Source organism: Gopherus flavomarginatus, chromosome 9, assembly GCF_025201925.1.
Source record: "Gopherus flavomarginatus isolate rGopFla2 chromosome 9, rGopFla2.mat.asm, whole genome shotgun sequence".
NCBI lineage: Eukaryota > Metazoa > Chordata > Testudines > Testudinidae > Gopherus > Gopherus flavomarginatus.
The window spans coordinates 86,661,389-86,687,134 of NC_066625.1; the positions used below are offsets into that span (position 1 = coordinate 86,661,389).

Below are 25,746 nucleotides of genomic sequence, written 5' to 3' on the forward strand. Positions count from 1 at the left end.
TTGTTCAATGCTAAAAATTTTAATAAATCCTTGTTTTGAGCAAGGAATACAAAACATCAGCTACCTGCACAGCCTCACCACAAAGACCTTTTAGGGCCTCTTCTAGATACAATAATCCAGGCATGGAGTCAATGGAAGTTAGGAGCCTACATGCCTCTGAAGATCTGGGCCAATGGGATAAACAAGACATCTATATCCAAAGCCTCTTGTAGTTTGCTGCAAACCAGATGACCTTTCTGCAGCAACGTCCTCAGACTGTGCAGTGCTCTGGTGAAAATTCTTCAAAATTCTGTAGTGGATTAAGATATATTTTAATAATAGAAATTTTTATTTAATTAAATATGAACATGAATAACGCAATCTATGCAATTACCTATGTTACTTATTTTGATAATACATTCAGAATATTTTATGCTATATGCACATGCTGAGTTTTCAATTTAGTGTCATTTTCAGGTTTCAGTTAGCACCTGATTGGGATTAATGGAGCATTTCACACCTCTCAGAGCTATTGTTTCAGGCTCTCTGCATTCATGCAGACCATCTCTGCATTGATTCACATCTGGATCACCTTTTTGAGGGTGTCTCCACACCACTCTATCACTAGGAGCAGAAATTTATATTTGTAATGAAAGCTGAGATTCTGAAGACAATTATTTAGCAAAGGGAAGCATCTATGGCTAATTTTGTTGTCATGGAATACAATGGTGTCCGTAGCTTGTGTTTTCCAGAAGTTAGAAATGGGCAACAGGGGATGGATCACTTGATGATTATCTGCTCTGTTCATTCCCTCTGGGCACCTGGCACTGGCCACTGTGGAAGACAGAATACTGGGCTAGATGGACCTTTAGTTTGACCTAATATAGCCATTCTTTTGTTCTTATACACCATGGAGCCCCTGCTGCATAGAGCAGGATCCCATTGTGCTAGGTAGCAAACAAATACAATGTACACTGATCACCCGACTCAACTCCAACCTGCTCTCTGACTTTGACCCACCTGACACTCTCACTTCTTGGCCAGTCAGGGTACCCACAGGTCTGCCCCAAACTCTTTGCTACAACGATTTAGTCTTTTACTCATACAGTCCCAGGTACTCAGAACATTCTCCCTTCCTCTGAGCCATCAAACCATCTCTCCCACTTTAAAACTAGCCTTAAAAACTTTTCTGTTTGGCTTGTCATCTACTTTCTCTACAAAGCCTTGTGTAATGCCATGTGTGAAGACAATGAGTGTAATACTCTATTTGTAACAACGATAATCAGAACCAGGGAGTAGAGTTACTGTACTGGCAGAGACATATTTATTGTACACTGTTCTTGCAGGCTCATTACACAGAAGTGATTTGTTAGTCAGTTGTGCAAAGCCCTTCCCTTCAACAGAACTTTAGAGAACTCTAGGGAAAACTCCTGGAATTTCCTCTAGACAGATCTTGCCCCTACATGAAATCTGATTCAAAGTTAATTGAGTCATTAGGTACCGTCCCACTTATTCCAGTGAGTTTTGGATTACGTTCTTACTGTGCGTAGTAAGTAAATTGGGAACAATTGCCACATACTATAAGTGGGCTGGCACCATGAGTGCCTAAAGTGGGACTGTAATACTTAGTCCTGCCATGAGTCCAGGGGAGTAGTCTAGATGACCTCTCGGGGTCCCTTCCAGTCCTACGATTCTATGATTCCACAGCCTCAGCATTTCAGAGTCTGAAATACTGGGTGGAGCCTCATCAGTCATATTTAGCCTTCTCAACGAGGCAGCCAGGGAATTTCTATGAGCCAGCAGCCACAGAACCGTTTCTTGTCCATGCTGCAAACCAAAATTTCTAACTTGTGGTTTAAAGTCCTTTTTAGAGCATGGATTTTATTTTAAGTGAATTTTATACATGGGTAAACTGAAGCTAGACACAGGCTAAGTGGCAGATGGTCAGTGGAAGAGCCAAGAATACAACCAAGAATTCATGAGTCCCAGTACCCTGCTTTAAAAATCTTTATCCCAATGTTGTGAGGCTTAACTCCTTCATCTTTTTTATGGGTTTAAAAGGTGCTAAGAAGGCACATTATTATTACTACTATTACTTCCCTATAGAAATTGTTTTTTCACTGGTATGATTACTTCATTTTTTTTAACCTGGAACTGTGGGACCTTATTCTGGTGACACTCACATTGGTTTTACTCCTGTGGAACTCAATTGGTTCTGGTGTATATATTTCTGATATACATTGATGTGAAAGCAGAATCAGACTTCAATATGTTGAAAGAAATAAACAAAAAATGCCTGACAGAACATCTTTTTAAAAGGTGTGACATATCCATAACTTTGGAAAAAATAACTGTAAAGATAATGCTAATGGATAATTATAAAACTTATAACTGACAAAACCAGACTCTGCATTTCAGATGATAAATTACCTTATTCTCACCAGTAATCCACTTGCAATACAATAATGTATCTACATCTTGAGGGTTATGCACTGAAATGGAGGTTTTGGCAAACTATATTCATACTGAAAGTTGGGCAGCAATTTCATGAGGAATTTTTAAAAAATAAGCCTGTTGGAAAATTTGGCATTGATCCCTTTTGACTTTCCCTGGTTGGAATGATTAAACTTTAGCAGGGGGTACAAAATAGAGTATTTAAATGTTATGACGTGGCAGTAGACTGGTGCAATCATCCTTCCCTTGGTTGCTCTCAATGCAGTGTTTCTGAAAGGCTTTTAAACTGCAGGGACACTCACTGCCTATAAATTATAAAAGAGGCTATAGACTATTGTGCATGCAAAAAAAAATATTTCAAACACTTCTCCAGATATGGAAAGTGCTGCAGCAGCTACAAATGTGAAGAAATTAATCAAACACAGGGCCTGATCCAAAAGCCACTGAAGTCAGTGGAAAGTCTCCCATTGATTTCAATGGGCTTTGGATCATGTCCGTATGGTTAAGACCATTTATGACATGAACCAGTTGATTCACAAAAGCACAAATTTCTGCCTTCAGTTAAACCTCTCTTGCCCCTGATTGCAGTGAAATTTGCATAAAGGTAACAGTGCAGAATATTGCCCCAAATGAGCAAGGATGACATCTGCCCTACTGCATAGGGATGTGTGCTAGAATAATGAGAACCAGCAGCTGAACCAGCATTCTGGTCACTGTACATTCAATTACACCACTGCCTTGATATAACGCCACCCGATATAACACAAATTTGGATATAATGCGGTAAAGCAGTGCTCCGGGGGAGGGGGGGGGGCTATGCACTCCAGTGGATCAAAGCAAGTTCAATATAACACAGTTTCACCCGTAACACGGTAAGATTTTTTGGCTCCCAAGGACAGCATTATGTCGAGATAGAGGTGTAGTCCCACCCCCCGACCCCTTGCATCCCAAGAGGGCCTAGATCAGCCTGAGTTAGGGGGACCTAAGGAGATAATTAACCTATTAACTAGATGAGTAGAAAAGGAACACAGGAAGGGTGAACACAGGAGAGTAGGGAGCAAGTAGCTAGTCAGGAGAGATCTTTGCATGAAGAGATTTCTCCTCTCTGGTAAAAGGGGATAATAATTATATGTCACTGTAAACAGCCTTGTTGCATTGGACTGTAAAAGGGTGGTGGCTGCTATAACACAAATAAGGTACACAGCAGTGGTAATAAAGTGGAGGTGTCGGAGCCATTTCTGCACAAAGCCAGGAGAGGAGGACCATGCCCTCACTGGAGAACAGAAGGCCTGCTCCACCATTTATTTTTTCAGGGTTTGGCCCTACAGTCATTGAACTCAGTGGTTGTGCTTACTTGAGTAAAATGAGCAGACGTGTCCCCTCTTGAGCAGACTGCCTTGGCAAGGCTTTCTATGGAGTACTGATGCAGGACTTCAGCCAGTAAAGGAGGCCACAGACGCAGACATGCAGAAGGACTGGGAAACACAAACAACAAGAAAAACATCTCTAAAGAAGTGACCTAAATTTCTCTCTGTCTTTTCTATAAACAAGAGTCTGATAAAAATTCATTCTTGTTTCATTGTACAGTGAGGGTTTATTTCCTCAGACCTTCAGAGTGAGCGCCAGGAAATTATTCTCCACTAATGTTAGAACTATTTGCAAGCTACTCCAGCTTTGCAACATTCTCCATGCAAATATCAGGAGGTCCAAATACACTGGCAGGATGTCTGCACCAACGGGAGGGAAAAAGGGGCCAGTTTTGCCATTGTGCTTGGTTTTGTGGCTATGATTAGGACATTGGGATAATGTGAAACTGAGCAAACTGGATGCCTTACATCTTCACTTCTTATTGCTGTTGGCCTATAAATACCTACAGCTGGACCATATTAATGGAATGGCCCCTTCAATGTCAAGTGATAGGGGAAGACCTTCCACGAGAATGAAGCATATGTAATAGCAGCCTACATCCACACCATCTTTGCTGTGCTCCTGTCAACTCATACAAGAAAGGCCAAGTCAGTATTGAGGTGGAAAACGGTTCAGAACTGTGTGCTCTGGGAAGGCGTGTAGGTGATTCATCAAGTGGCATTCTTTCCTCTGAGTCAGCAGAGAATCTCCTGCTCAGAACATTGCTAGGAGGTGCCCATCATGCTGGAGATACCATCCTTTAGAGGAGATACAAAACAAGGGTTATGAGCACCTTTGCTCACTAAAGATCTCATGCTTTTACTTCTTGGAAGAATGAGTCTTCACTCCAGAATCATGGCCAGATCCCAGTCCATATAATTACAGTCTATATCTAAACTTTCCATGCAATTTCCATTGGTCATTTTCCATCCTAAACTTTTGTGCAGTGTTAGACTGAGATACTTTCCTCATGGATAGTATTTTCTAAATGGACAACCTACCTAATTCTCAATTATTGAGGGACAATCGCCACTCGCTATATTTTGCTTTCCACAACCAAATCTCTGTACAACTTTTCATTAGTGATGTATCTGAGTATTTGGATTCTAATATCTAAATTGTATTGTTAAATCTATTCACCTAAATGTGGGTTATTGCTGTTTATGCACTGTGTGTATCATATGACTTTTAAAAACTAACTTTATATTTGTGGATAATCTAAGCACTATACCCAGATGTACAGACATTCTTTTCCCAACCTATGTATTATATAATTTTTAACATTATCTTTAATAACATTTTTAAATAGCTGCTGCATTCCAGAGACTACTATATATCACAGTGGGTTAACTGAACTATATGTGTCACTTACCTACTTCTTAGAGATTTTATGAGGCTTAATTAATTAGTGTTTGTAGAACATGTTGAAATCTGCAGAAGAAAGCCACTATAGAAGTTTCATTATTAATTTACAATCACCTGTTTATGAATAATAGGCTAACATCTTGGCAGTCATGGGAAAAAGTGAGATGTAAAACTAGCATAAAGCACCTCGTTGCTGTACATATCTGGGGTGTATAACCTGACAATTATAAACTCAGGACACCTGAAAATCAGACTGAGAGCTATTAAGATACAACCAGGAGATTTGTTGCTGGGTTTTGATGTGAGACCTCTGTTTATAACTGTTCACACAGATAAAAAGCCTTTTATTTTCTTCCAAACAAGCTTGAACAGGACACCTCATTGGAAACACAAAGAGCACTCCATCCAAATGACATCACTGAGCATAACAATTATTTTGTATGGCGAGAAAACACTGGGTGCCTCTTCTGACTAATTGTCATGGATGATTTCCAAGAAAATGCCTCTTCAGAATAAAATGCAACCCACTTATCCAACCAAAATAACATGATAACTTCCCCGCCATCTCATCCCTACAAAAACCCAACCAATGTATCCTCAAAATCCAGTTTCTGCTAACTGTAGAAGGGCAGTACTTAATTTGTGCCAGGGCTGAGCTCTGGTACCTCTGGCAGTTCATAGCTCCAGCACTGCTGGGCTTGCTGTATCAGTTATGAATGTAAAAAAAAAAAATGCTTGATCCCTGGCAACTAATTGCTTGATCCCTGGCATCTCTTTCATTACAAATGAAGCACTGAGAGAAGATGTGTACACTTCTTAATTTTGGGAGGCACTCAGATACCACAGTTCTGAGCACCGTGTAATAGCACAGACAGACAGGGGTGTTATGGATTGATTAGTGAATGCTTGTACACTTCCTCAAACATGTAAAATTGGCTGAAATAACTGCTGAGTATTATTATGCCCCCTGATTCAGGAAGCACTTGGGCATGTATGCAAGTGTTCTGAATAGAGATGCTTTTGTGAATCAGGACCATGTAGCATTTTGGGATACCTTGTACATTGAAGGAGCTATATAAACTATACTTCTATCTGGGTGAAGATTAATGGAAAACTGTGGCTTGTGTGTGAAACACATCCATCCATTTGTGGCACAAAGTTGCCCTGAAATCTGGCAAATTCCTTGAATCACAGTCTGACTTGCAGTACAAAATTTTTTTTACTATAAATAACAATAGTGGGGGAAATGTTCTTGGCAAGTCAGCTTGTTTCATGCTGCTGATAGTTCCTGTTAGTGATATGTATTTTTCTTACTGAGAAAACAATGGAAAACAGCTGCTAAAACACTAACAATGGGGACAGGGAATGGCGGCTTTTCCAAAATTTGAAGCATGCAGAGTAAAGCCCATTTAAAATAGAATTAATTATTAAACCTACATCCTTTTTGGTAAAATGAAGCCCTCTTAGACCATCTAGTTTGTCTCTCAGACAGTGCAAGACCATGCCCTATTGTACATTTACTAATGGTTTGTCCAGTCTAAGTATTAATATCTAGTTTAAAATATCAGTTACGTACAGATATTCATTATCATTATCATTCATACTAACATTACTTTGCACTTATAGCATGCCTTGAATCCTTAGGACGCCCATGTGTGCAAAATGGATAATGTTATCTCCATTTCACAAATGGGTAACACTGTGTTACAGGGTGGTAACACAGGTCTTGAAAAAGTCGAATGAAGTCAGTGAAAGAACAACCCCAGAAGAACAGAATAGGAGTTAGGAGTCCACTGCTCTAACCATTAGACATACTCCCAATCTAAATAAACTAGATTTCAGTGACTCCTACAGGACTGTTCTTGTGCAAACCAAGGTTCTACCATGCATGGCGCTGAGCACGCTGGTCTTGATCCAGCAAAACACTTGAGTCAATGAGACTACTCACATGCTTAAAGTTAAGGAAGTGCGTAAGGGCTTTGCGGGTTTTGGGACTAGAGTGCTTAGCACCTTGCAGGATTGAGCCCCATATGAGTTAGCTGTATCATTCATTCACTAAAGCAAGGACTCTAACCACAGCAGAAGACGAGGGCTACTTGCATGCATTATACTGTAGCATATGTCACTCCTTATAACCAATAAAAATTAAAATGTACATGACTATCTAGTTATTAATAAATGTCCCTATTAAGCCAAATCTTGGAGCTCGGCAACTCTACTATAAGTAAGCTCCTGAAAGTCTCTGTTTCATTTAGGCACAACTTGGACTCCAGTTATTTGTGATACATCTGGCCTTGTGCTGAGTACAAAGTTGAATCTCCCCTTCTCGCACCATTGTGTGAAAGCTGGCCCAGTTACTAACATTCAATATTGCTGCTGCACTGAGCATTCTCCAGGCAAAGGGTGACATAACTACCAGTCACCCTCTTTAATGTCTCCCAAATCTACTCTTTCCTCCTTGTGCCCAATGCCTCCGTTGAACCCTTGACATTGTGCTAGTCACCTTCTTCCTTGATTACCATAATGTTCTAACTGGCCACATCACCTCTTATCCCACCCAGTTTGTCTATAAGGCATCTAGTAAAGTCTTCCTCTCTCAATAATCTGATGGTGTCACTTGCCTCTTTAAACTCTTCCATATGCTCCCTTTCATAGATTTCAGATTTCTTGGAGTTTAAGGCCAGATGAGACCATTAGATCATCTAGTCCAGGGGTAGGCAACCTATGGCACGTGTGCCAAAGGCGGCACACGAGCTGATTTTCAGTGACACTCACACTGCCTGGGTCCTGGCCACAGGTCCAGAGGGCTCTGCATTTTAATTTAATTTTAAAGGAAGCTTCTTAAACATTTTAAAAACCTTACTTACTTTACATACAACAACAGTTCAGTTATATATTATAAACTTATAGAAAGAGACCTTCTAAAAACATTAAAATATATTACTGGCATGCAAAACCTTAAATTAGAGTGAATAAATGAAGACTCAGCACACCACTTTTGCAAGATTGCCGACCCCGATCTAGTCTGACATCCTATATATCACGGGCCATTCATTTTCTCCCAGATACCCCTATACTGAGTCCAAACACTTTAGTTAGACTAAATCATTTTAGTTCTCAGGAGACTAGACTATTGTGTGCCTCAGACAGAGAACAGGAAAGACCAAGGTACCACCAATGCCCAAGACCTCTGCAATGACCAGAAATTGATTAGGTGGGATATACCCAGATGATCCCAGCAGGCGATCCATGCCCCATGGATCAGAGGAAGGTGACAAACCTCCAAGATCCCTGCCAATCTGACCAGGGGAAAACTTCCTTCCCGACCACAAATCTGGACATCAGTTTGATTCTGAGCATGTGAGCAAGACACAACAGCCGGGCATCTAGAAACATGATTCTATCACCTCCGAGCATTGCTTTACGTCATCTGGTTTCTCATCTCCAGCTCTGGTCAATCCCTAATGCTTTAGAGAAAGGCAGACAAAAACACTGAATACAGCTGGACAATTGTATATTTGGGGACAAAATCCTTCGTGACCCATACAGGTGACCAGTTGAAGCTCTGAAGCATGAAATTTGATTATAGTCCCTGTGTTAATGCAGAGCTGCAAGTGGGATGGATGTGTTGATGGCAGTGCAGGCACTCCTTTACTCCTAATGGACAGAGAACATTCACATCACATTCAAGCTCCAATTCCTCACCAGAATTTTGCCCTATCTACTATACAGCTCTTCCTAAGCTTCCCGCTTTTCCCACCTTTTATGGTGCTTTCCATTATGTCTGGAACAGTCTCCTTGTCCACATCCAGCAAGTGTCCTCACTCCCCTGCAAATCCTTCCTCTTCAAACGGTCCCCCATCTCTTCTTCTCCTCATCACTAATCTCCACAACCTCCCTCTTCTCAATGCTTGTCTTGTGTCTTGTCTTGTACATGCTTATCTTGTCTCTTCAGGGCAATGAATGTGGGTTATCTATAGATCTGAGCCAACATGCTCGTAGGCCCAGATTCTCAAACATGTAAGCACCTATTCCCAGGCTTTCTACCATGAACAATCCCATTAGCTTCAAGGTAGTAAGAACTACTGGTATCATTTTGCAGGATTTGGTCCCATGTTTGTAAAGTGCCATGTAGCTTTATAGTTCTATAGAAATGAAATATAATAATAATTTCATAAATAGATGTCTATATACCTACAATGCCAGTCAATGCAAGAACGCTTCTTCAAGGCTTCAGTCCAATGCCCCAGTTGCTAGGAAGGTTGCAAAAATGAAACGAATTGTGCCCTTTCTCCTGACAACATCATGTGTAACACTATAAACACCTATGGAGCAGCTGTTGCTCTGTAACCTCTCATTTTCCATGGGCAGTGTATAATCATGTCTACCAGACAGTCATGCCAGATACAAGATGTTATTTTTGATCTCCAACATCAACCTCTGTCTACAGAGCCAGAGGAACCACTTCAAAACTATCTTTGAACTTAAGTTTTAAAATCTCAAAGCAAAAAACACAGCAGCAGAAAGTTATGGCACATACTTTCGAGAGGGGGAAAAAGAAAAGTGTCTGTGAAGTGGTTGTCCTGATTATCAGCATGCTAGGAACATGCCTTGGTTTTACTAAGTCAGTTTAAAAATCAGTCTAGGTAAACTGATACAAGCCCCTAATATAGATGCACTTGGTTAATCCTTGCTTATATCAATTTAAATTAAACTTGTAATTTATGAATGGAAACTAAAGCAACATAAGCAAGTATTAAACCAGTTTAAGTGCATCTACATTAGGGGCTAGTGCTGGTGTAACTAAATTTATTTTTCAATTGATTTGGTTAAATGGATGCTCTTTTCTAGTACATTGGGCTGGGATATATTGCTGTTTATTTCAGCACGCGAGAAGCAATATACAAAGAATTAACACATTAAGACCAAACTAACACATTTGGTGACCATAAAAGTGCAGGCAAGCAGGCTGAAGTTAATAATGGGTTGCACAGCAGGAAATCTATGCAAGCAAATGCTAGTTTACATCATTTAACTCAGGCTTGCAATTAACACCATTTAAACAGACTGGCCATGCCATTTACCAATTGTTCACTATCATGAAGTTGCATTACACTGACTCTGCTCTGGCAATTGTCCAAATGAAATGGGCATGTTAGTTACTTATCAGGTCTTCAGTTAAAAGGATTGCATTGTAGGTGCAGTAAGCAACAGTAAATCTGTGATATTTAAACCCATCTTTACTGAATATAGTAGTAACGTAACATTTGACTTATTTCCTGTACTGTCATTTGATTGTCATTAGATTTCAAGTCCAGTGACTAATGAACTTCCTCAAAGTGTCCAGGGAGATTCTAGGAAAAACAATACTTTGGTTGACTATTCAAAACCAAATGTATAGTAATCACTCAATGTGTCAGTGTTGCATAGACTGTGTCAAATCTCCATAGTTATGCTCAACATAACAACTAAAAAGGAAGAAATATTTTTACAGTGGTTGATAAGTATACAGGAAGTAAGCAACATCTGTTACAATTTCAGGAGATTTTGCCTTCAGCAACTGCTGAAAACCTTCAGATCCTGCATTCCTGATACCCCTTGCTTGGACTTTAATACTAGCAGCTGTTGAACAGCATATGTGCAAAATTGTGACTTAAAAATAATATGTAAAGTCTTTTCTAAAAGGTCACTGCCATATAAGTTGTTAGCTGTTTTCAATGTAGTATTTTTTCTCTCCATTATCAATACTCATTAGAAGGTTGGGGAAGGGGGAAAAAGGGGGCGGGGGGAGAATTTTTCTGCAGATTTTGTCATTTTTCATTTTTCAAACACTGATGTTTTTTAAATTTGGTGTTTTCCCTTGGTGCTGAAATTAACATGCCTGTTTTTTGTTTGTTTGTTTTTTAAAGAAGATCAAAAATATATTCCCCGTTTACAGAATAACAACTATAACTCTGCTTAGGAAACCACATCCTTATGTGCTTTCCTGAACCGGGGCCTATGGAGACCTACCTACCTGCAATCAAATATCACTGCTAAGGTAAACCTTTCCAGCTACAACTATGTAGCACTTACAGCTAAGGAAAAAGTAGTTAAATATGTACAAATATCAATCAATTCTTAGTGAACAGGACAGACCTACACCCTCCCCTGCACAACACAGATGCACCAGGAATGCATACTACATCTATTTTTCACTTACGGCAGGATTGAGCAATTCATAGAATCATAGGATTGGAAGGAACCTCAGAAGGTCATCTAGTCCAACCCCCTGCTCAAAGCAGGACCAATCCCCAGATTTTTACCCCAGTTCCCCAAAAGGCTCCCTCAAGGACTGAGCTCACAACCCTGGATTTAGCAGGCCAATGCTCAAACCACTGAGCTATCTCTCCCCGTTTCTCTCTAAAAGATCAGGGAACAACACAAATTTTAAAAATAAATTTAAACATATGGGCCAAATTCTCTACTGGTGTTAATGGGGAAAACTCTCTAGCAGTCAGTGAAGCAGCTAAACTAGTGGAAAATTTGATCCTATAATTTTGTTTGCATTTAACCAACAGCAATTGTCACATACTTGTTACAGGACTGAGGTTCGTGTACAGTAAACACTTACGTTTTCATATGCTTCCTTTGAGATTGTAACTTTCCCAAGGAAATTGCAACAGTTATGTTGAAATTGTATTTATCCATATATGGTAGACGCTTTGGACCTGACACTAGCGAACTGGAAATGCATGTCAAAGCTCAGAGAGTTAGATTCTGCTGTTACACCAGTGAGGTTAAAGGAGATTTGCACATGTATAAGTGAGAACAGAATTTGGCCATGAAAGTCCATAGTGTTATATTTTGGAGTCTTACCGTGTTCTTTGTGTGTTGTGTTCTTAACCTATCAGTGGATACCATTTTATTTGAAAATAAATTAAAGAGAAAGATGCCTTCAAATATTTTCAGAAAAACAGGACCTTAGTTTGGAAAACAGACATAGTAATTTTACCTACTAAGGCCTGGCCTACACTGCGGGGGGGAGGGGGAGAACCATTCTAAGATAAGCAACTTCAGCTACAAGAATAGTGTAGCTTAAGTTGACGTATCTTAGATCGACTTACCTCGTGTCCTCACGGCATGGGATCGACTGCCGCGGCTCCCCACCAACTCTGCTTCTGCCTCTCACCCTGGTGGAGTTCCGGAGTCGACAGGGAGCACATGCAGGGATCAATTTATTGCATCTAAACAAGATGCGATAAATGGATCCCCAATAGATTGATCGCTACCTGCCGATCCAGTGGGTAGTGTGGACGTACCCTAACACTCAAACTGAATTCTATCAAGTGCCATTACTAGTGAGATCACAAAGGCTGAGACACACTGATCAAAGCAAGAAACTTAATGCCTGCCACATCATCCTTAAATACAAAGCACCCTCCTATGTCTAGAACCAGAAGTTTATGTGGAACAGAGACATCATAAGAGGCTCTAAGGAAATACAACACAGTAGATACTTTGGCAGTGTATATTGCCTACTCTAGCTGTACCTATGTTGAACTATTACATTTTAAATAATGTATATGGGAAAATGCACTAACTTTAAGTGGTTTTAAACCCTGGAGATTGGTGAATAATAAATAAAAGCTTTTATTCTTTTATCAGTGACTCATATCTGCTCATACTGGTCTGGTGTGGAGAGTGCTGTGAACGAAGCTAAACTATATTAAGTTGGAAGTGTTGTATTATTTGCATAAGCATAACATTCTATTACTTCTTTGATTTCACAGCAAATTGACTTTTTCAGATTTATTCTTAGGGAGCGTAGCACCAGGAAGGCTGGTCTGGATTAATCTGAGTATTGTATCTAACCATCTTGGAAACAGGCCAAACTCTGAAATGATCTTTCATTAGAACTGCCATCATGGAACAACAAACCCATAACTTGTTTTTCTCTGTTCTATTAATTCGGTGTCTGGGGAAACAAACTTGCACCTGCCTCAGGAGCGTACTTTCACTGTGCAGACTCCAAAACATAGGCACATTCTGTATACCTGCTTCTCTTATGCTTTGTGGACATTAGAAACCAGCCACTGAGCTACTGTAAAGTGGTGTAACTCCACGATCAAACTATAACTATTTCCAGCAGCTCAGGATCTAGTCCTAGATGCACAAGAAACCTTCACCAAATCTTAGCAGTACCAGACCCTACCTCCCTCTATTTGGGCTGCACTCACTGATGCATCTTCTGGTAAATCTCCTTTTGCAGCCTAGGATTTTTCTGCATTCCTGGATCCTCTAGAGCTGGGACCATCTAAATAAACTAGATGTGACCTTTTTTTCACTCTGTCAAAACCATAGAGGCTGGTTCTGCAAGGTTGTGAGCAGATACTAATGACTAGTCAGGCAGGTAGATTAATAGTGCAACTTAGGACAAATCAGAATTCTAGATCAAACAATGTTTTATGGAATACACTAGGGGTCAGCAACCTTTCAGAAGTGGTGTGCCGAGTCTTCATTTATTCACTCTACTCGTGGCAGTAATACATTTTAATGTTTTTAGAAGGTCTCTTTCTATAAGTCTATAACAGGGGTTGGCAACCTTTCAGAAGTGGTGTGCCGAGTCTTCATTTATTCACTCTAATTTAAGTTTTCACCTGCCAGTAATACATTTTAAGGTTTTTAGAAGGTCTCTTTCTCATAAGTCTATAATATAGAACTAAACAATTGTTGTATGTAAAGTAAATAAGGTTTTTAAAATGTTTAAGAAGCTTCCATTAAAATTAAGTTAAAATGCAGAGCCCCCTGGGCCGGTGGCCAAGACCTGGGCAGCGTGAGTGCCACTGAAAATCAGCTTGCGTGCCACCTTCAGCCTGCATGCCATGCCATAGGTTGCCTACCCCTGGAATACACTCTAAAGTGAACATCTTGCACAGCTTGCTATGACACAGCTGATTAATGAGAAAACTCTTATCCCACTGGGTTTGTCCAAGCACATGAAACCCATTTTTAGCATCCCAAAGGTGTTCACACTGACAGACCTGACAGCACAGTCTGCCTGACTGTAACTCTCTAGAGTAGCAGGAAGGATAAAATGAGTCATGAAACCAGTCCCCTAGAGGGAGAATCTTGAGTAGAATGTCAACAGATCTTTTTCGTCTTCCTCACTTCAACTGTTTGAGCTTTTACCAATGAGGCATCCCCAGTATTCCAGTTTGCTTCTAAAGATGCAGGACCAGATGGCTGCCACACATAATGTACTGACTCATGGCAGGGCCTGAGGTATTTGTTATGTATGACAGCTAATACAGGTGCTGGACCATTTTTGATTCCTGAAAGTGTTCCTTTCCAGGGCAAGCTGTGCATCACATATGGACAGCACTAGAACAGCTATCTATGAATCACAAACACACAGTTGAAAGATTAGGCCCATTTCCCTCGCAGTGTGCTAGGGAAACACTCATCAGGCACTTAACAGGGAGGGCAAGAAAGACACTCACTAGTGAAACATGCAGTGTGGGAAATATGCAAGGCATTGCCTCTGTGGCAAAGTATCTGGCAGCAGAGAATGCTGATGGCCGAAGGATACAAGGCTATTGTCAGAATCCAGCCCCATTCCCCTTATAGCTAATGCCATAAGCTGTTGTAGACACACTGCCTGGTGCCTATTTGTATAGTTAATAGCTATAAGGATATTTCTGGCCAGCAAGCTTCCTAAACATAGTAATGAGAAGGTGCTAAACTCATTGTCTGATAATGAACCTGTCTCCGGCATTTTCTGGAATATGGGCCTGATTCACTACTCCCTTATCTGGTGTAAATCAGGAGTCACTCCATTACATTCAAATGACTTACACTATATAAAACTGGTGTAAATGAGAGGCCAATCTGGCCCAGAATGTAGTCTTAGTGCCAACAAAGTTTGCTCAGTGGAGGGATGCAACACTGTAGCATTTCTGCAGAGTGTGATTTGTGCTTCAGTGAGAGAAATGCCAAAGAAGCAACTTTGCAATCATCCCTCATTGAGGAGTTGCACATACTCATCTTGGGTAGATAACTGAACCATGAAAGAGACTGGAATGCTAGTAAAACGCTCTCATACATCTACAAGTATGAATCCACTAAGAAAGTCTGGAATCCCAAGCTGGTACTCAAGGCAAATAAGAGGGTCTCATGGACAAGAGAAGCCACTGTTTGCTCTTCTGCAGCCTGTCTCTTACCAGATATTTGAGGCTGTACTGGACTGTACTGGAACTGACAGAACACCTTCTGAGTGGGTACAGTGACAGCCTTAGCAGATAGGTGTGAGTGCTGGTATGCCAGAGCCCCAGTCCGTGCATTGTGTTCAAGTGCAAGGGGCTGGAACCTTGTCCAGGAATGTCAAAACTGCACTATTTGAAGAGCTTCTGCAATTAAGAATGTATCATCTCTGCCTCCAGGTCAGCACAGGGCTCACTTTAAATCTCCTATAAATAGCTTCCCAAGGTGCAGTAAGGCAAACGTTTGGCTCTGGTGAATCTAAGTTTTGCATTCTCTAGGGAAGGAGGAAGATTCTTTAAAGAAACCTCCATCCTTGCACAGGTCTTTGTGGAAAGCTCTTGTGGATATTCACCAGAATGAGCCAAGTTTCTTGCCTGAATACCTCAGCAAGGTGCAGAAAGCAGATCTGTGGCTTTCTTCACCACTGAAAGTCCAGGCTTAATTTCTGCTAAAGAGAAAAATGAGGCTCAAACTCAGATACTAGTGAAACCTCCCTGCATCTTAAAATTATTTGAAAAGGGTAGGACACCTAGTGGATTTCTAAGGAATATCTTCAAGAAGGATTATTATCAGCACGTTGTCATTTTCCTGGCATAATAAACCATGAATATGTTTGTAAAGGAAGCATAGTAAAATCAGGATCTCAGTTTACTAAATGAATCTAGATACAGCTTCCAATTTACCTTAAGAGGCAGCTACTATTATTACTAGACTGTATTCAAATACTATTACTTTTATTTCACTGTCTTTAAAAAAAGCATTATGGGGAACTGGCTGTATCAGAGGACTGGAATCATGCTAGAGAGCTCTTCACCCAAGCAAAACCAACATTGTCTGGCAGCAGTGGACAGTGGTCCCAGCTGATGACTGTTCAATGATCTAAATGTGATGAGTTTGATAGTCTCAGTCTAGTTCTTGGCAGACAGGAACTTACGTAGCAAGGAATAGCACCGTGCTGGGCACTAATTGCCAACCTTATAGACTGATAGACTCCAGGACTGGAAGGGACCTCGAGAGGTCATCGAGTCCAGTCCCCTGCCCTCATGGCAGGACTAAATACTGTCTAGACCATCCCTAATAGACATTTATCTAACCTACTCTTAAATATCTCCAGAGATGGAGATTCCACAACTTCCCTAGGCAATCTATTCCAGTGTTTAACTACCCTGACAGTTAGGAACTTTTTCCTAACGTCCAACCTAAATCTCCCTTGCTGCAGTTTAAGCCCATTGCTTCTTGTTCTATCCTTGGAGGCTAAGGTGAACAAGTTTTCTCCCTCCTCCTGATGACATCCTTTTAGATACCTGAAAACTGCTATCATGTCCCCTCTCAGTCTTCTCTTTTCCAAACTAAACAAACCCAATTCCTTCAGCCTTCCTTCATAGGTCATGTTCTCAAGACCTTTAATCATTCTTGTTGCTCTTCTCTGGACCCTCTCCAATTTCTCCACATCTTTCTTGAAATGCGGTGCCCAGAACTGGACACAATACTCCAGCTGAGGCCTGACCAGCGCAGAGTAAAGCGGAAGAATGACTTCTCGTGTCTTGTTTACAACACACCTGTTAATGCATCCCAGAATCACATTCGCTTTTTTTGCAACAGTATCACACTGTTGACTCATATTAAGCTTGTGGTCCACTATGACCCCTAGATCTCTTTCTGCCATACTCCTTCCTAGATAGTCTCTTCCCATTCTGAAGACCTCGTTGGCCGTCTCAGCAGCAAGAGCAGGGATTGAATTGGCCGTGGAGTTTAAACTGCTTTCTCAATCCCCTAGAGCCAGTCCCTTCAGATTAAAATGAAGGTTTTTCGGTGGGCAGGATAGAGAAGCTTGTTCTGGTGCTGCCCTTGCTGTACTTGCCCTGTGGATTGTATTTATACTCAGATAATCTACCTAGATGTCAGTGAAGTGAAACAGGTGTAACTGAGAGCAGAATTTGGCTATTTGTAGACAATAACAAGTGGTACGCAAAGGTGTGGAGCTGAAGCACAAACTTCAGAAATTACTTCTTGACCAATATGCAATCACGGAGCAGCCAGTGCTCTCTTTCAAAATGTGTCTGTGGAGGCAACAGGCCAGGGAAGTTTGTTTGTGGAATCCAGAATGGAGACAGGGAATAGATGATTTCACATCATGACAGATTCACCTCATCAAGCACTGAGTCATCTGGTCATGTGCATTAAATTCCTGTTCCCCACAGAATGGAGAAAGCTTCTTTTCCTTCCCGTTTACTTCAACACTGATCTACTTTAACACTGGTCCCAGAGAACTGCTGACTCTTTCTAGACCTACTCCCTTCTCTTTCTCCAGCAGAGATATGCAGATACGTAAAGAGTAGCAAAACTAGGGTTAGTTTTGAAAACATATCTAGGGTAATTTAAGATCTGGGTCCCACGTTATTCAAACACTGCAGTTTGGGGAGAGGAAGGCTGATTTACAGGAAATGACCTGGACAGGGCCCACCTCTTTTCATATGAGCTGTAGAACTAGAAAGTATAGAGTTTAGAGTTGTAATTCAGTTAGCTAAGCTATCGACCGCTTGCATTTCTATTACATTCACCAGTGCCAGGGAGAGTGGAACTCCTTGTACACCATAGTCCCTTTAATCTAGTCAGGTCTGTTTAAAAAGGAAGTTTGTTATTTAAGCGGACAGATTTTATATTCAGAAGTTCTTTTTCTGAGTGACATTATGTGAAACTGAAACTGGTGAGGCCTAAAGTGACTCTTCTCTTCTATAATTTAGAGGCTTGATTGGAAAGCTGAGTGAATTATCTCTGCATCATTGTAATGACTCATTGCTTGTTAGGAAATTGGAAAGTATTGACTGGATTTCCCCCCTAGGAAATATTTCTCCTCTGAATGAATAGTGTAGGTTGTGTTGCTTTGCTTTTGTCACTCTTGCCTGTGAACAGGGAAAGCCGGTTGTCCCTTTGATTGGGAAAGTGGGAATTTGGGTCATCAGCCATTCAAGGACAATTTTGAATTATTGTCAGTTGCTGATCCAAATCATTCTCTGAACTGCTCATTGTTTGATGGAATTTGCAACACATATACTGGAAATGTAGGGCCAAGTTCAGGCATCTGCCAGAAAACCTGCAACCCAGCAATGGTAGTGCTGGACAGTTGCCAACCTTCATTTTGTTTCCTTCAAATCCCAGGTAGAGACCAATCTGCAGGGTGAAATCATAGCACCACTGAAGTGGAAAAACTATCATTTAATTTAGTGGGACCAGGATTTCACCCTAGAAGTTAGGGGTAGATGCCTATCTGTTTTTGACTATATATCCGTAACCCATCAATGGTGCCTTGTCGATCTGTGCTCCTTGCAGGTCTCATTTACAAGTCACGGACGTGCACGGCCTAGCTCAAAGCTGTAACACTGATACCTACATGCATACATTAATGGTGCTGTTGCAGCATATTTCTGGGCTTGTTTTGGAAGCTGGTCTATGAATTTCCAAAACATGGCCATAAATGCACAGTTATAAAGTGCGACCTGGTCTCCTTTTCTCCTGCACATAAAACATTCAGGACCTATGTGACTCTCATGTTTTGTCTGTGCTCTAGCTTTTGGGAATGTGCTGTGTCTCTCTGCTCACTACAGAAACATGTGCGTCTAAAGGAAGAATGGAGAAACTATGATGTGGTGATAATTTGTGTTTTCCTTTGACTGAATTTCATGCTCGCGCAAATGAGAAACTAACGGCAACATAGAGACCAGATTTGCCAATGAACTTCATCCCTGAATTGCTAAATCCTCTGCTATTCCAGTGCTGAGCACATATACATTCATAGTGTTAATACACTTCATTACCGACACAAAGTATTCCATATAATCCAAACCTGGCTGCCCTCACAGCTATGCCAACACTCCTCATTCTTGGTCTGCAGCATTTCCTGCTATCCCAATCCTGTCTCCAGACAGTTCTGTCAGTGCACCTCTGTGCTGATCTGCAGCACTCTCTGATATTTTAATCTTGCTTATTTACTCCAAGAAGAGAATGATTACAAATTATTTTAATTAGTTTAAATTGACTTAGCTAAAGATAACTCCTACTAACATTCACGCATGTGGCAATCTGCTGTCACGTTCACCTTAAAAGACATGATTGGCAAAAGCCCTCTATTATAATTTACATTAGGTCAGAACCATACAGAAATATTAAGAACATTATGCTCATTTCAGTTGGATACAGTATCGATTCTTACTTTCTGTTCTAAACTCTTATGTTGTATTACCTTGTGCCACTCCAGAAATAACTGCAGTTAGGTGCAGGATGAAATCACTCTTGTAAACGAGTATCATTAAAATGTTTTTTCTGAAATATCAACTGATAAATATACTCTATAAAAGCACAGGAAAACAACTAGTTTTTTTGTGTTGCTTTTTCTTGTTTTTTTTTTTTTTTTACAGCTGTGTAACAAAAAGCCATTTGATCTGTACTATTTTCCCCCCCAATAAGATAAAACAATCTTTTGTCTTTTAAAAGGTGAAACTAAGCTTGACAAATTTCAAGTTCACATCTTAGGTACTTTTGCGATGTCTATAGTATCTGAGAACTTCACACTGTGTAATGTATTTATCCTCACAACACCCCTGTTAGGTAGAGCAGCACTATTATTCCCATTGCACAGAAGAGGAACTGAGCCCTGGTCTATGCTACAGAGTTAGGTTGACACAAGGCAGCTTAGTCGAGCTAACTCTGTAAGCATCTACACTAAAATGTAGCTCCCACTGACGTAATTTGCCCACTACACTAAGGGCAGGTCTACACTATGGGGTTAAGTCGACCTAAGTTACGCAACTCCAGCTTTGTGTATAACGTAGCTGAAGTCGACGTACCTTAGGTCGACTTATTGTGGTGTCTACACCGTGCTGGGTCAATAGGAGAAACTCTCATGTCAACTTACCTTATGCTTCTCCTTCTGGTGGAGTACCGAAGTCGATGGGAGAGTGATCTGTGGTTGATATAGCGGGTCTTCATTAGACCCGCTAAATTGAATCCCGGTGGATCGATCACCACATCATCAATCCCCAGTAAGTGGAGACATACTCTGACTTAACAACTCCACCTCCACGAGAGGTGTAGGACATAGGTTGCTGTAGTTAGGTCGATAGTGTCAGTGTAGACACTGTGTTGCTTACATTGACTGCTGCCTTACAGAAGCCATCCCACAATGCCCCACACTGCCTGTTAAATTGGTGCAAGCATTCCTGGTGAGGACACTCACTGCTGAGAGAAGGAGCGTAGTGTGGACATGAAAAAGTGATTTAATTACTGCAGTGGCTATACAACGAAGTCATTTAGATTGATATAATTTTGTAGTGTGAACATACCCTGAGAAACAGGCGCCAACTCGGCGGGTTCTCCGGGGCTCAAGCACTCACAGTAAAAAAGCAGAGGGTGCTCAGCACCCACTAGCCACAGTGTTTCCGGCCCTGGGGCTGCCTGCCAATCAATTGCTCGGTGGCCCCAGGGCTGGCTGCCAATCAGCTGTTTGGCAGGCAGGAGCCACTTGGGGAAGGGGAGCCGTAGAGCAGGGAGCAGGATGTCGGGGGGCTCAAGGGAGAGGGCAAAGCAGGGGTGGGAAGAGGCAGAGTGAGGGCGGAGTCTCAGGGGAGGGGGTGGAGTGGGGGTGCAAAGAGGTAGAGCGAGGGAAGGGCAAAGTGGGGGCAGGGCAAGGATGGAGCACCCGCCTGGAAAAATACAAGTCAGAGCTTCTGCCCTGAGACACAGAAAGTTATCTACCCCGCAGATATCATGATCACGAAGGTGGTTTTCCCAGGGTGTGGCTCATCCATTGCACTGCGAGTGTGCTGACCCCTGCGATTTCCCCAAATGCGGGAAACTCAACTGCATAATTTGTGGTAGGGGGGGACTGTGTTTGCACTCTCCCCTTAAAAAAAAAAAAAAGACCTGAGGTTGACACAGGACAGCTGACTCATGCATGGGCTATAACATTGCAGTGTAGATGTTTGGGCTCAGGCTGGAGCCTGGGCTCTGTGACCCCAGGAACAGGAGGGTCTCAGTGCTCAGGCATCTACAATGCAGTTTTCAGACCAGCAGCCTGAATCAGCTGACCTGATCTCAGAGCTATGGGTTTTTATTGCAATGTGGACATATGAAGAGAAACTAAGTGACTTACCCAGGGTCACAGAGCCAGGCTGTGGTAGACCAAGGAATGAAACCCAAATTTCCTGAGCGCCAACCTAGTCCCCTAACCACTAGACCATCCTTCCTCTTTAATAGCTGAACTGCTATTATGTAATTTGTTATTTTATTGCAAATCAATGTCTCTGCTCAATCTTTTATTTTCAGTGCTACAGAAGGGTGCACACTGGTGTTATTTTAACAGCATAATGTATTTTAAACAACTAAAATTATTATGTTAAAGGGTTTCTTCTTATTCCAATGAACAGTGCTTGACATTCAGAACTCTCCTTAATGCTACTGGGCTACATTTTTATACATGGGGATGAGAACATTCCCCTTAATTATGCAGATGAGCAACCTATCAGTTCCACTGCTGAAAGCAATCCTGTGGAAAAGAAAAATTTTTTAAAGGCTCCAGTTCAATTATATGGCCATGAATATCATTTTAACTCCTCACATCTTGGTCTCAATCTTGTGCCATGGAAGTCAATGGCAAAGCTCTCATTGACTTCCATAGATATGAATTTGATCCCTATCACATAAGCATGTCAGTGACTGGACCCAAGCATGACTGCTTTATGTCAGACTGCCTTGAAACAACACTCATTTCCCCACCAGTATGTTTGGATAAGTGCACAAAGTAGCTTCGCTCACCTGTGTCTTTTCTGATCTCCTGCTAAGAGGGACATTGCGGTATTGGATTTTTATTCTGGGCTTCACATCATGCAGGGCATAGGGATTGCCATGTTTTTCCACGTTCAAGGCTGTTTCTCATTTGGCCCAAACTAATACTTTAATATCTTTCTCTTTCGCTCCTTCCTGCTAAATGAGTCTTTCAAACCCTCCCTGAATTTATTTGGGCAGTCTCCCTCTGCCAAACAGAACTTTATGGCCTACTTCTTCCCCCAATAGTTAATTTCTTCAGGAAAAACATACCTCCTAAAGATGTAAAGATCTTTAAGACTAGAGACAGGCTTGATCCAAATCCTACCCAGGCTTTGAACTGAGGTGATGTGAAGTGGAGCACACTGACTGTTCTTTCATTTTGCTCCTGAATAGATCTATATTTCTCTAACTCTGTCTGCAGACGCAGCATGTTTCCAGAGATCCACACATCCAAGGCTCGATCTTACACGCTTCCCTCTCCAAGCCCCAGCACCATGAGCCTTCTACATACTGGACTGTTTCGCAGTCTGGAATATTAGTTTAGGCCTTTGCTACATGTGCGAGTTGCAGCACATTAGATCAGCCCTGAGTGCCCTAACTCCCAAGGTGTCTACACTGGCAAGGTGTGTTTCCCGGGTCCAAATGCAGAGTTCCACTATGGTGAGCATGTCCGTGAATGCCACAAGCAATCTCATGTCATATGTATTATCTGTGTTGACATCATCGTGGGACTCCTCACTGTCACTTTGTAGCTTAAGGAGTAACTCGACTGCAATTCGTGATGTGCTGGTGAGACCCATCAGCATATTCCTCAGCAGTTTGGGATCCATTCCCGCAGACAGAAAAGGAAGACAGAGCATGCAGTAAAAAAACGCTGAAAGATGGTGCCAAATGTGGACGGAAGCACAGGAATTGCTGGGATGTGAAGCGATGCATCCCAGGGCATTGGGACAGGACCCAGGATGTCCCGTGGTCCCCTCCCTCCCCCAAGCCACAGCGCCAGAATGGGAAGAGGTGCTCTGTGGGCTAGCTGCCCATAATGCACCACTACCAATGCCACTGCAAGTGCCGCAAATGTAGCCACACCATTGCGCTTGCAACTGACAGTGTGAACACAGAGACAGCAGCAGGGAAAGCACTGCCATGAGGGCTGGTTTAACTGCAGGTGCTCTACATCTGCAAGTGTAGCCATGCCCTTACCTTCATTGTCCTTGCTGATGTGACAGTTCTGCCAAGTCATCGACTTCTCACAGGAGACTCCCACAGCTGGAGACCATTTCCTTCAGTTGACTGTTGTCCTGAGTGCCATGCTTGGTAATTCCTAGAGAGAACAAAATCCATCATGTAATACTCCTATACTATGTTGTTCACACCTTGTGGGTGATGAGTTACTTGCATGTAAAGCAGGGTTTCTCAAACAGGGGTCACCGCTTTTGTAGGGAAAGCCCCTGGCGGGCCTGGCCAGTGTGTTTACCTGCCCCGTCCGCAGGTCCGGCCTATCGCGGCTACCACTGGCCACGGATCGCTGCTCTGGGCCAACGGGAGCTGCTGGAAGTGGTGGCCAGTAAGTCCCTCAGCCCGCGCCCTTCCAGCAGCTCGCATTGGCCCGGAGCAGCGAACCGCAGCCAGTGGGAGCCGCGATCGGCCGAACCTGCGGATGCAGCAGGTAAACACACAGGTCCAGCCCGCCAGGGGCTTTCCCTACACAAGCAGCGACCCCTATTTGAGAAACCCTGATGTAAAGTGTCCCTCTGTAGTCATAAGGCCAAAGAAAGTTATGTGAAGGCTGCACATTTTCAATTCAAGCACTTCCAGGAGCGGCGCCAGGGTTTTTGATGCCCTAGGCGGGGGTCCTTCCGCGTTCCTGGTCGTTGGCGGCAATTCTGCGGTGGGGGGGTCCTTCCACGGCTCCCGGTCTTCGGGGCACTTTGGCGGCAGGTCGTGGAGTGAGTGAAGGACCCGCTGCAGAATTGCCGCCAAAGACCGGGAACGCGGAAGGACCCCCCGCTGCTGAATTGCCGCCAAGGATGGCAAAATGCCGTCCCCCCAAATCCTAGTGCCTGGTCGCCTAAATGGAAGCGCCGGCCCTGAGCACTTCCCTAATAATACCTATATTGGAGAGATTTGACCTAGACTAGGCAAAGAGACTCAAACCCCAACTCAGCTTTGATTTGCTTGTAACTTGGATGGCTTCAGCCCACATTCTGCTATTGCTGAGAGGTCTGCAAGCCTGGCTGAGGCCTGGTCCACACTACAGCGTTAAATCGATTTAAACAGCGTTAAATCGATTTAACGCTGTACCCGTCCACACTACAAGGCACTTTAAATAGATTTTAAGGGCTCTTAAAATCGATTTCTGTACTCCTCCCCAACGAGAGGAGTAACCCTAAAATCGATATTACTATATTGATTTAGGGTTAGTGTGGACGGAAATCGAAGTTATTGCTCTCATTCTTTTACTGAGGCACCCAGAGTGCACCGCTCCGGAAATCGATGGTAGCCTAGGACCATGGACGCACACCATCAAATTAATGTGCCCTAGTGTGGACGCGTAAAATCGTTTTATAAAACTGGTTTTAATAATTTCGATTTTATGCTGTAGTGTAGACGTGGCCTGTCTCCCAGCTGATCTAGCTCTAGGCTGCTCTTTGTAAAAACACTGCTGCATGGTGCCACACATGGTCTCCTTCTGAATATTAACTCCCCCCCAATGATACATTAATAAAGGTAATAGAAGAACTATATAGCAATTACTGGGATGCAAACAATAATTCCCCAACACTTAGGCTGGGTAAGGGATTCCAAAGGGATAAATACCGTATTTTTATTGAAAATAGTGATTCTGGGAAGGCTGTGTAGGATGGAGAAGCACGCTCCCGCTCTGCGGCGGTAAAAACGGACAGGTTCCACCGAGATTTGAACTCGGATCGCTGGATTCAGAGTCCAGAGTGCTAACCATTACACCATGGAACCGCCTTAGCAGCAGCGTGCCCAGGCGGCCTGTCATCCTTGCGGCGGGCGGGCTCCGACCAGCGCCACAGGCCCCCCGGCATTTGCCCCGACCCAGGCACCCCCTGCTCTGGCACGGCGCCTGCTCCCTGTCCCCGCCCGGAGATGCCTGCGGCGGGATCGCCCAGCGGGGTCTGGCCGGCCGGCGCCGAAGGGAGCAGCCCCGCGTGTGTCAGAGCTGGGGGCGAGGGAAGGGGCAGAGCCGCGGGCGGTGCTAGGCACGCCCCCTCGCTGGTGCAGTCCCAGGGGGGCTACGGCCAAGGCTACGGGCGGGTACAGCGCTGGGGAGCGCCCGCCTCGGGGGACGCAGGGGACTTGGGGGCGCGTCGGGCGCCACAGCCTATGTACCGGGGGCGGGCCCGCGGGGGCGCTCTCAGGCCCGGGCACCGCGTCGCCCCTGAGGCGCTGACGGGCCGTGTCGGAATCACAGCCTGAGGGGCCGTCTGCAAAGCGCGGGAGGCGGTGGCG

At 43.0% G+C, this 25,746-nt stretch overlaps 1 long non-coding RNA gene and 2 other non-coding genes across 5 annotated transcripts; 1 reads left to right on the forward strand and 2 right to left on the reverse strand.

Moving 5' to 3' along the window:
* LOC127058125 (uncharacterized) lies at positions 1-25,302 on the reverse strand. Of its 3 annotated transcripts, none has more exons than XR_007776289.1 (4): positions 25,226-25,302; positions 23,470-23,590; positions 3,788-3,908; positions 1-289 (listed from the first exon to the last, which is right to left on the reverse strand). It is a non-coding gene; the product is annotated as an uncharacterized LOC127058125 (long non-coding RNA). The 3 variants fall into 3 exon arrangements; XR_007776288.1 differs by lacking the exon at positions 25,226-25,302 and adding an exon at positions 24,379-24,502; XR_007776290.1 differs by lacking the exon at positions 25,226-25,302 and adding an exon at positions 23,744-23,842.
* Positions 21,191-21,349, forward strand: LOC127058689 (U1 spliceosomal RNA). Its single transcript, XR_007776440.1, has one exon. It is a non-coding gene; the product is annotated as a U1 spliceosomal RNA (small nuclear RNA).
* TRNAQ-CUG (transfer RNA glutamine (anticodon CUG)) lies at positions 25,171-25,242 on the reverse strand. The gene has a single exon. It is a non-coding gene; the product is annotated as a tRNA-Gln (tRNA).
* Positions 25,303-25,746: the final 444 nt, after the last annotated feature.